Source organism: Triticum urartu, unplaced genomic scaffold (genome assembly GCF_003073215.2).
Source record: "Triticum urartu cultivar G1812 unplaced genomic scaffold, Tu2.1 TuUngrouped_contig_7302, whole genome shotgun sequence".
In the NCBI taxonomy this organism is placed as follows: Eukaryota; Viridiplantae; Streptophyta; class Magnoliopsida; order Poales; family Poaceae; genus Triticum; species Triticum urartu.
The window spans coordinates 1-8,096 of NW_024118135.1; the positions used below are offsets into that span (position 1 = coordinate 1).

The window sequence follows — 8,096 nt, forward strand, 5'->3', positions numbered from 1 at the left end:
CCGCTCGAGATCGACTCATAGATTGGATTGACCCAAGATCGATTCAAAAATAAATGAGCAGAGTATGAGCACTTTATGTAGCTTGATGGAGAAACGAGATGATGTTGAGACAACATTGCCTCGCTCAATTTTAGCTCGATGGCTCGATATCATAAAGTTATATTAAATTTTATAGGGTCGCGCTATTCGTCACCCAGGGTGAAGAATTGTTATTCTTCACCCCAGCCAACTTGCACGCCTGGGAACCCGTTGTCTAAGCTGCCGTAACCTTACGACAAGCAAAGATAGCCGAACCATCCACCCACCCATGCATGCGGTGTAACTTTTTTTGTGTGTGATGTAAACTTACAACACCAGCCCACCTGTGATGTAATCTTACGACACTAGCCCACGTGTGATATAAACTTACAACACTAGCCACGCTCAATGCATCCTGTACAGTATGCATGCGACATGAGTTTACGTACACATTCCACGAAAAAATGTAATTTTTGTAGGCTTTCCAAGGTGAAAACTTAGCTGTGGACGATGGACAAGGAATCTTATATAGATTGAGCCAAACCGACATAAAACTTGTGCCATTTATCATCGATGCCGAGCATTCCAAAGGAACAGTGGAAAGGTGGATCATCTATTATTAATTCAGAAAGTATATATTCCAATTTTCATTTTTTTTCAACAATAGCCGCAAACAGCAACCCAATCTCTCCAATTTCCTGACTCCTGACTATCATTGCATAGTAGAATCGCTAAGAGGGAGTACAATAGATGATCCTACACAAACTGCAAGAGCAATACCAACTGGAGCGTCAGGGTGAGCACCCCATTCATCAGTCCATGATCCATCATACAGTATGTAGCAACATCAGTTTTGCCAAGTCTGCGAAGACCCTAAAATGGGAATGTAAGTTATAGCGACACAATTTTCCATCCGCAAAGGAAACCTAGCGATCTCAAACTGCAGCTGGACTTACCAAACCCCATACACATGATGTCACATCGGCGCCGCAACAGGTAACAAGAGGTTGACCAGGTGATATAGGCTTAACAATGTATGTAATGTTAAAAGGTTAGTGATTTGTGCAGTACCACGGTTGGGCAGGGGGGGGGAATGGATAACAGAAACTCAAAATGCAAAGGCTGCAATTATTTATTTGTATATTTCAGAATCTCAAAGAATACTATGACGAATCTATGACTAGAAATTAACGAAATAAGTCTGTTGAGTATATATTTTTGGCCCTGTGAAACTTCTAACCTGATCAAGATTCCAAAGAAGATGGGGCTGTAACTTCGCTTGAAATATGGAGGGGCCAACCTACATAGAATAGATAATATAATTTCTTTCATAACTAAAAATTGAAGAGAAACACCTAGTACAGTAGTAGGTATCACAATTAAGAGGTCGATAAGTCAGTAGTGCTAGTAAGGTTCATCGAGATTCCAAATGAAGTTTTGCCAAAACAAGAAATGAGAAGAGGTTTAAAACAATAAACCAACTGCCCCTGACAAACTTTTCTATTGCTTCGCTAGCAGCCTTAGCTTTTAAAATAGCATCAACAGAGGCACTTGGTTCGACGTCATACCCATAAACACACCATTGGAGCAAACATCCATCCAAAACACATACTAGTTCATATCCATAGGCATGAAACATCATGTTATCGAAGAAATAAAGCATCACACACACACACGCGCGCGCGCGCACGCACACGCACATTTATCATAACAGATACTCCCTCCGTCCGCGAATAAGTACATCTAGCTTTTGCCTTAAGTCAAAGTTTTAAAACTTTGACCACCTTTCTAGGAAAAAGTAAAAGCATTTATGGCACCAAATTAGTATCACTAGATTCGTCTTGAAATGTACTTCCTCCGTTCCAAAATAGATGACTCAACTTTATACTAACTTTAGTACAAAGTTGGGTCATCTATTTTGGAACGGATGGAGTACTTTGATAATATATTAATTTGATGTCATATATGTTACTACTATTTTCTATAAAGTTGGTCAAAATTTTAAAATTTTGACTTAAAGCAAAAGCTAGATGTACACTTATTCGCGGACGGAGGGAATACAAATGAAACATATTGCAAATCACTGGTAATGAACCTCTACTCATTTACGAATAACAGATAACAAGACTCGTCTCTTGTTCTTCCAAAATTCTACTCTAACTTGATTTACTTAGTTCCATGGAAGGAAAACAAAGCAACTTACCAGTTACCACCAAACACGGACAGCAATAAACCAGCCTTCCATCGTGAATTTTTATCCCATCTTTGATGTACATGCCAAGGGAAGACACAGTGGAAGAAATGATTTTTCATATGGCAGCATGTGTTGCAGCTGACTCGGAAAACAAACAAATTCAGTGCACGTGAAGAACATGATCACAAAGATGAAGTATGTGCACCTCTAATTGATGCCCTAGATTATTGTTCTCTCATCACTTCCAACAACACTACAAAATGAAAGGAAGAAATCCTCCTAATTATCAACATGTATTGCGAAAAGCATCAGGAAAAATTATTAGGAGATGAACTCCAATCTCACAAGACTTCTGTTATATAAACCTCATTTTGAAAAGTTTCCTATTTTGGAGAGGACGAGATGTTGCTGCTGCAACCGTGCATATTTGGCGGAGGAGGGCGATGATGAGCTTGCTGGATGATTTCCAGCGACAACCACCACCTCGTCAGTGGTCCGGAGCAGCCATGAAGGCGAGGTGGCGAGTGTCGCTCCCATTACGGCCCTCCTTCTGTTTCCTTGCACGAGAATAGGAAAGGAGAAGGCGGCGGCGCCGCCGGTGCGGCAACAAGAGAATGGCAAGATTTTACCTGGTCGGATGAAATCTGATGATTTCCGAAGCTAACAACCCCAGATCAAAACAGTAACTCAACTTCAAGTATTAAAAAAGTCCAAAGATCCAGGCTGGATAAAAGGGGCTTGAGCTCACCTTGTGCCACATTAGGCTACAACAGAAACATACACCACACAAAAAATCTGAAATTTATCAGCTTCTTCTCGTGCATTCGAACAGCTAGTAGGCAATGTACAAAGTGGATTGAAGTGTTTTCCAATGAATATGTGTTAAGTATTGTAGAAATTGGACTCCAATAACTCAAATAAAATTTGACTATGCCTCGAGCTTTGTTCTATAAGGTTAGCACTTTAGACAGGCCCTTTCAACCCCGTGAAAATCTACATAATAAAGTTCTAAGCTACTCCAAAAGCAAACAGGACCAACAGTAAAAGCATTGGAGGCGTACTCTTGTTGCCACTTGCGATACAAAGCTGCAAGTTGGTTTTCAGAATAACATCAAGGAAATCAGATCCGTATTAACTTCCCTTAAATTTATTTCAGCTATGTTGGCCAGTTGATTTAAACAAGACGAGCTCTTGCAACTAAGTCTACCTAAATCAGATGATCTCACAAATGACAACTACAGGTAGATCAATCATACAACCAACGTAACTTATCTTATTCTGAATTTCTGATACACCATATCAAATAATTGGGTCAAACAGTTAAATACAAGAAATGAAGAATTTGACACAATTAGTGATCTTACACAAGTGAGGCTACTCCTATAGTCACGAGAAATCATTCAGAAGTAGAAAAAATATCTAACCTTTTGTTCGATCCATTCACGCAGCTTCTAGTGGAGAGCGAGCTCGGGAAGCTGCCTTCTCAATTCCAATTGGGGATGAGGTCGCAGAGGAGAGCGAGGCGCTGCTTCTCCTGCTATCAGCCGTCGCGACACGCAGATCCTCTGCACGAATCGTGAGTGCCGAAGGGCCGGGATAAACGTCCAAAGAGAAGAAATACTGCCCCAACGAACCTGCCGAGCCATCGACAACGCCCAACGCCGCCGAGAACACCGGTCGCGCCGCAGACTACACACCACGCCGCGAAGCCTCCCTGCGAGGCCGTCGGCCAATGAGGCCGCACCCTTCGCGAGGCCTCCCGCATCGCCGCTCGCCTCGACGCTGCCGCTGGCAATCGGTGTGAACCCCAGCCTCGCAAGTAGCCAAGTCCACCAGTAGCTTTTGCCCGCTCGCCGACGAATCCTGCCGCCGCTGGCCACTGGCCGCTGAAACCGCTCGCCGTCCGCTCCCAAATCAATCGATACAAGAACTGCGGGGAGACCCTAAGAAAAAAAAAGAGTACGGGGAGGTGGGTTAGCTCCACAACGGTGACAAAAAAAATGGAGTGGTGCGAGGCTGCGAGTTGAACCAGACGACAGGTTGGCTGCGTCGTTCGACCAGGGTGAAGAATTAATTATTCTTCACCCTGGGTCATTAATAGAGTTTATATAATATATATAGGGTCGCGCTATTTGTCACCCTGGGTGAGAAATGGTTATTCTTCACCCCCTCTCTAATTTGACATCAATGCAATGTATTTTTACGTTTCGTAAATTTTCTCTTGTTTCATACATCAAAAGAGAACGTAAAAAAATATGTACTCGCCGTAAAAAATATTCTATGTTACGATAAAATTACGAATGTAAGAACATAGTGTAAAACATACATAAAATGTGATTTTTTTCCGGTCTTATAACCTTTTTTTATTTTTTTATACCAAATTTTACATATTGAATCAATATACATGTAACTATTTATATTGTAAACGAATTTATTTAGAAAGCGATCGTAAGATTACCTCGAGTGAAAAATAATTTATTCTGCACCTTGGGTAATGAATAGTCACACTATATATATATATGTGTGTGTGTGTGTATATATATGAAGTATCTTTGTTAATGTAAGAAATTTCTTTGCTAATGCTATGTTCTGTCAATTCGTAGATGTAGTTTTACAGTTCTAATGTCTACCAAAATTTGCAGCTATGGGATGGCACACTTGTGAACCAGTTATCGTCACTGCCAAATGTAAAGAGAGTAGTCTCCTTGGGAACTCTGTGTGCAATTGAGCTGCAGGCCGAGGGATCTGATGCCGGGTATGATACTCTTGATAGTCATTAATTTGTTTGATTGATGGTATCTTGGAAAAATTTACCTTAAACTTCTTCAGTGAAGAGGAAAAATCACTTTTCTTAAAGACACCCGCATGCACGCCCATAGACACACGCACAAAACAAAATATGGCATTTTTCATTAACAAGAACATGGACTTGTTTGCGAACCACTCCCAAAATGATATGCACATAGCTTGGATCTGTTGAGAAAAAGAAGACACTCACTGGGCCACCCCACCCTCACGATCCTACTCACAAACATATGGTTGCCATGCATGACATGTCACTCGCCCTCCTGTTCTGCCCCTGGTGCCGCCTTTCATATCAGGACCTGTTTAGTTGCTATGGAATCCAATTTTCTCTAGAGCATCCCTTTTTTGCGCTTTGCTGTAGAGTATCTATAGTAAGGTGCTGTATGACTCAAAGTGCAGTATAATAAGAGCGTTTACATGTAACTGAAATGTCAAACACCCTAGTACATGTAGATGTATTGATGTCCTGATTTTTTCCATTGACTGAATTGTGTTGATATGTGACCGCTGTGAGTCCTGGATCTGCCTCAGCTAACTTTAGTTGAATGATAGCCAGTGTTGTAAAGATTAGTGAATTTAAGCAAATCATATTGCATGGACATGCCTAGGCCCAGGGCTAGGAGGGCTCTAGCCCTGGCCCAGCCCAAGTATACAAGGGATGTGTATGCTTTTTTGTGTAGGAATGCCTCATCCTCGCCCACGTCGCCAGCTCCACTCAATCAATCAAGTCCTGCGCCCAGCACCCGGTCACCACGCATGGCGCCCTACAGATAGGAGTTTCTGTTGTACCTACCTGATCCAGCCGTTGTGCCACGGCCTATATAATACACCATTCTTCTTTTTGGCCCAAAATACTGAAACCTGGACAGTGAACAGTCCAGCTCAGCCCCTTCCTTCATCCAATCTTGGACATTGCATAGTTGGTACTTGTAGCACGAGAGAACAACTGCTATCATTCAGTTCCCAGTCCATTAAATGCTTCATATCTATATTACTTACTTTTTTCTAGCAATTTGTACCCCCAGTTGAACGAGGATATGAGACAACAATGATGTCATAAGCACGCATCATTCTCTCCACTCATTGGATGAAAACTTGATTGTTTTTTGATTCTCCATGATACCTTGTCCTCTATTCTGGTGAAGCCATGTCTAGATTTCTTGCAAATTCGGTTTCAAATTATAAGAACCCAAAGAACTAGCTGGAACTCTATCAGTTAAAGCCAAAACATCAAGATTGTACAAGGGAACAAGAGAAGAAAAAAACTAAATACCTAGTGAAGTACAAGATGCTAAACAATTCAGTTAGGGACGAATTCACTACTTTATTTGACTATAAAACACTAAGTGTACTATGACTGGACTGCTCTTGCTCTTATGTAATATTCCCTTAATCATCATTTCTGGCAGGTATGCGTCGTTGTATGCGAGATCCCTGATCCAGCAACTTCGAGAAGAGGATGATATCTATGTGAGGCCCCTGGGCAACGTGATATACCTAATGTGTGGTCCTTGCACGACCAGAGATGTCTGCACGGAACAACTCTCCAAAGTGTACCGTAGAATCAGTCACTTCAATCCAATTCACTGAGGATAGTTGTGAGCAGAAAGTCAGAAAATCTATGCTAGCTTTAGTTTCCGGCCAGCAGACAATGTGCCCCGCCTCTAAGGTGAAAGCTTATGGAGCTTTTGAATATGTAGTTCAGGCTGGATGTAAGTTCAGTTACAATGTTCTCCTATGATTACGTGGAAGTGGGATGACATTACAAAGAGAAATAGGCCTACTCTGCATTTCCCACTTCCATGTAATCATAGTAATATTACCCAGTATAGGCCTATTTCTCTTTGTAATGTCATATATATAAGATTTGTTCCAAAGTTTTGGCTAATCATCTCCGCGAGATTTTAGATGAAATCATTGCAGAAGAGCAAAGTGCCTTTGTGCCGGGGAGGCTCATAACTGATAATTTTTTGACGGCTTACGAATGCATCGATGCCATCAAAAGAAAGAAGGGGAAGCAAGGTTGGTGTGCAATCAAGATTGATATGATGAAAGCATATGACCGCGTTGAGTGGGAGTATTTGCAGGCAATGATGCACTGCCTGGGCTTCTCTGGAGATTGGTTATCTCTTGTGATGAAGTGTGTCATCTCAGTTAGCTTCCAAGTGAAGGTTAATGGTGAATTGTTACCCTCTTTTCGTCCTTCAAGAGGGACCAGGCAAGGGATCCCATATCTCCCTACTTGTTTCTACTCTTATGGAGAAGGATTATCATGTATGCTTAAGAATTATGGAGCCTAGGTGGACAGAGGAATTAAAGCGGGGCTTTGATCTCCATGGGTGTCACATCTTTTGTTTGCAGATGAGTGTCTGGTGCTCATGAAGGCAGATGGGGGAAGTGCAAACCGCTCGAATGATATTCTCAATGCCTATAGCATTGGCTCAGGTCAGAGTGCAACCAAAAAAAAACTCAATTTTCTTCATCCTGAATTGTTGAGCATCTATTAGAAGGGTTGTTCGAAACTGTTTGCAAATTTAGAGAGAGGCCCTAGCAGAGAAGTATCTTGGTCTACCGACTGCAACAGGGAGGATCACAAAACAGAACTTTGAACATATTGTTGAGTCTGCAAGATCAAGAGTCCAGGGATGGAGTCACAGGAATGCGTCTTGTGCAGGAAGGGAGGTTCACCTCAAAGCAGTGGTCCAAGCACTACCGGCCTACTCCATGAGTTGTCTTACATTCACAAAAGGTTTATGCTGCAAAGTCATGAGGCCAACTCCACCGCGCAACCCCATCCTGTCCGCGCGCGTCCATTTGGGGTGAAATGGACGAACCAGACGGCCTAGCGCGTGGGCGCAAACGGACCGCGCGGCCACATCTTGTCCGCGGGCGTCCGTTTGGGGTGAAATGGACGAACCAGATGGCCCAGCGCGTGGGCGCAAACGGATTTTCATCTGTTTTCTGTCCGCTTTCGACCCATCCCCGGCCCAAGTTTGCGTCGCTTTTGGGGTGAAATGGATAGCACGCAGACGCGCGGGCCGTCTGCGCGTGTCCCTCCCCTAGCCCGCCCATCGGTGGA

General features: G+C 42.7%; 2 long non-coding RNA genes across 2 annotated transcripts; one reads left to right on the forward strand and one right to left on the reverse strand.

The window, feature by feature from the left end:
• Positions 1 to 626: 626 nt before the first annotated feature.
• LOC125531507 lies at positions 627 to 4,227 on the reverse strand. The gene is made up of 5 exons (XR_007293282.1): positions 2,578 to 4,227; positions 2,418 to 2,465; positions 2,222 to 2,281; positions 1,259 to 1,318; positions 627 to 1,043 (listed from the first exon to the last, which is right to left on the reverse strand). It is a non-coding gene; the product is annotated as an uncharacterized LOC125531507 (long non-coding RNA).
• Positions 4,228 to 4,712: 485 nt separating this feature from the next.
• On the forward strand, positions 4,713 to 6,905 carry LOC125531506. The gene is made up of 2 exons (XR_007293281.1): positions 4,713 to 4,967; positions 6,427 to 6,905. It is a non-coding gene; the product is annotated as an uncharacterized LOC125531506 (long non-coding RNA).
• Positions 6,906 to 8,096: the final 1,191 nt, after the last annotated feature.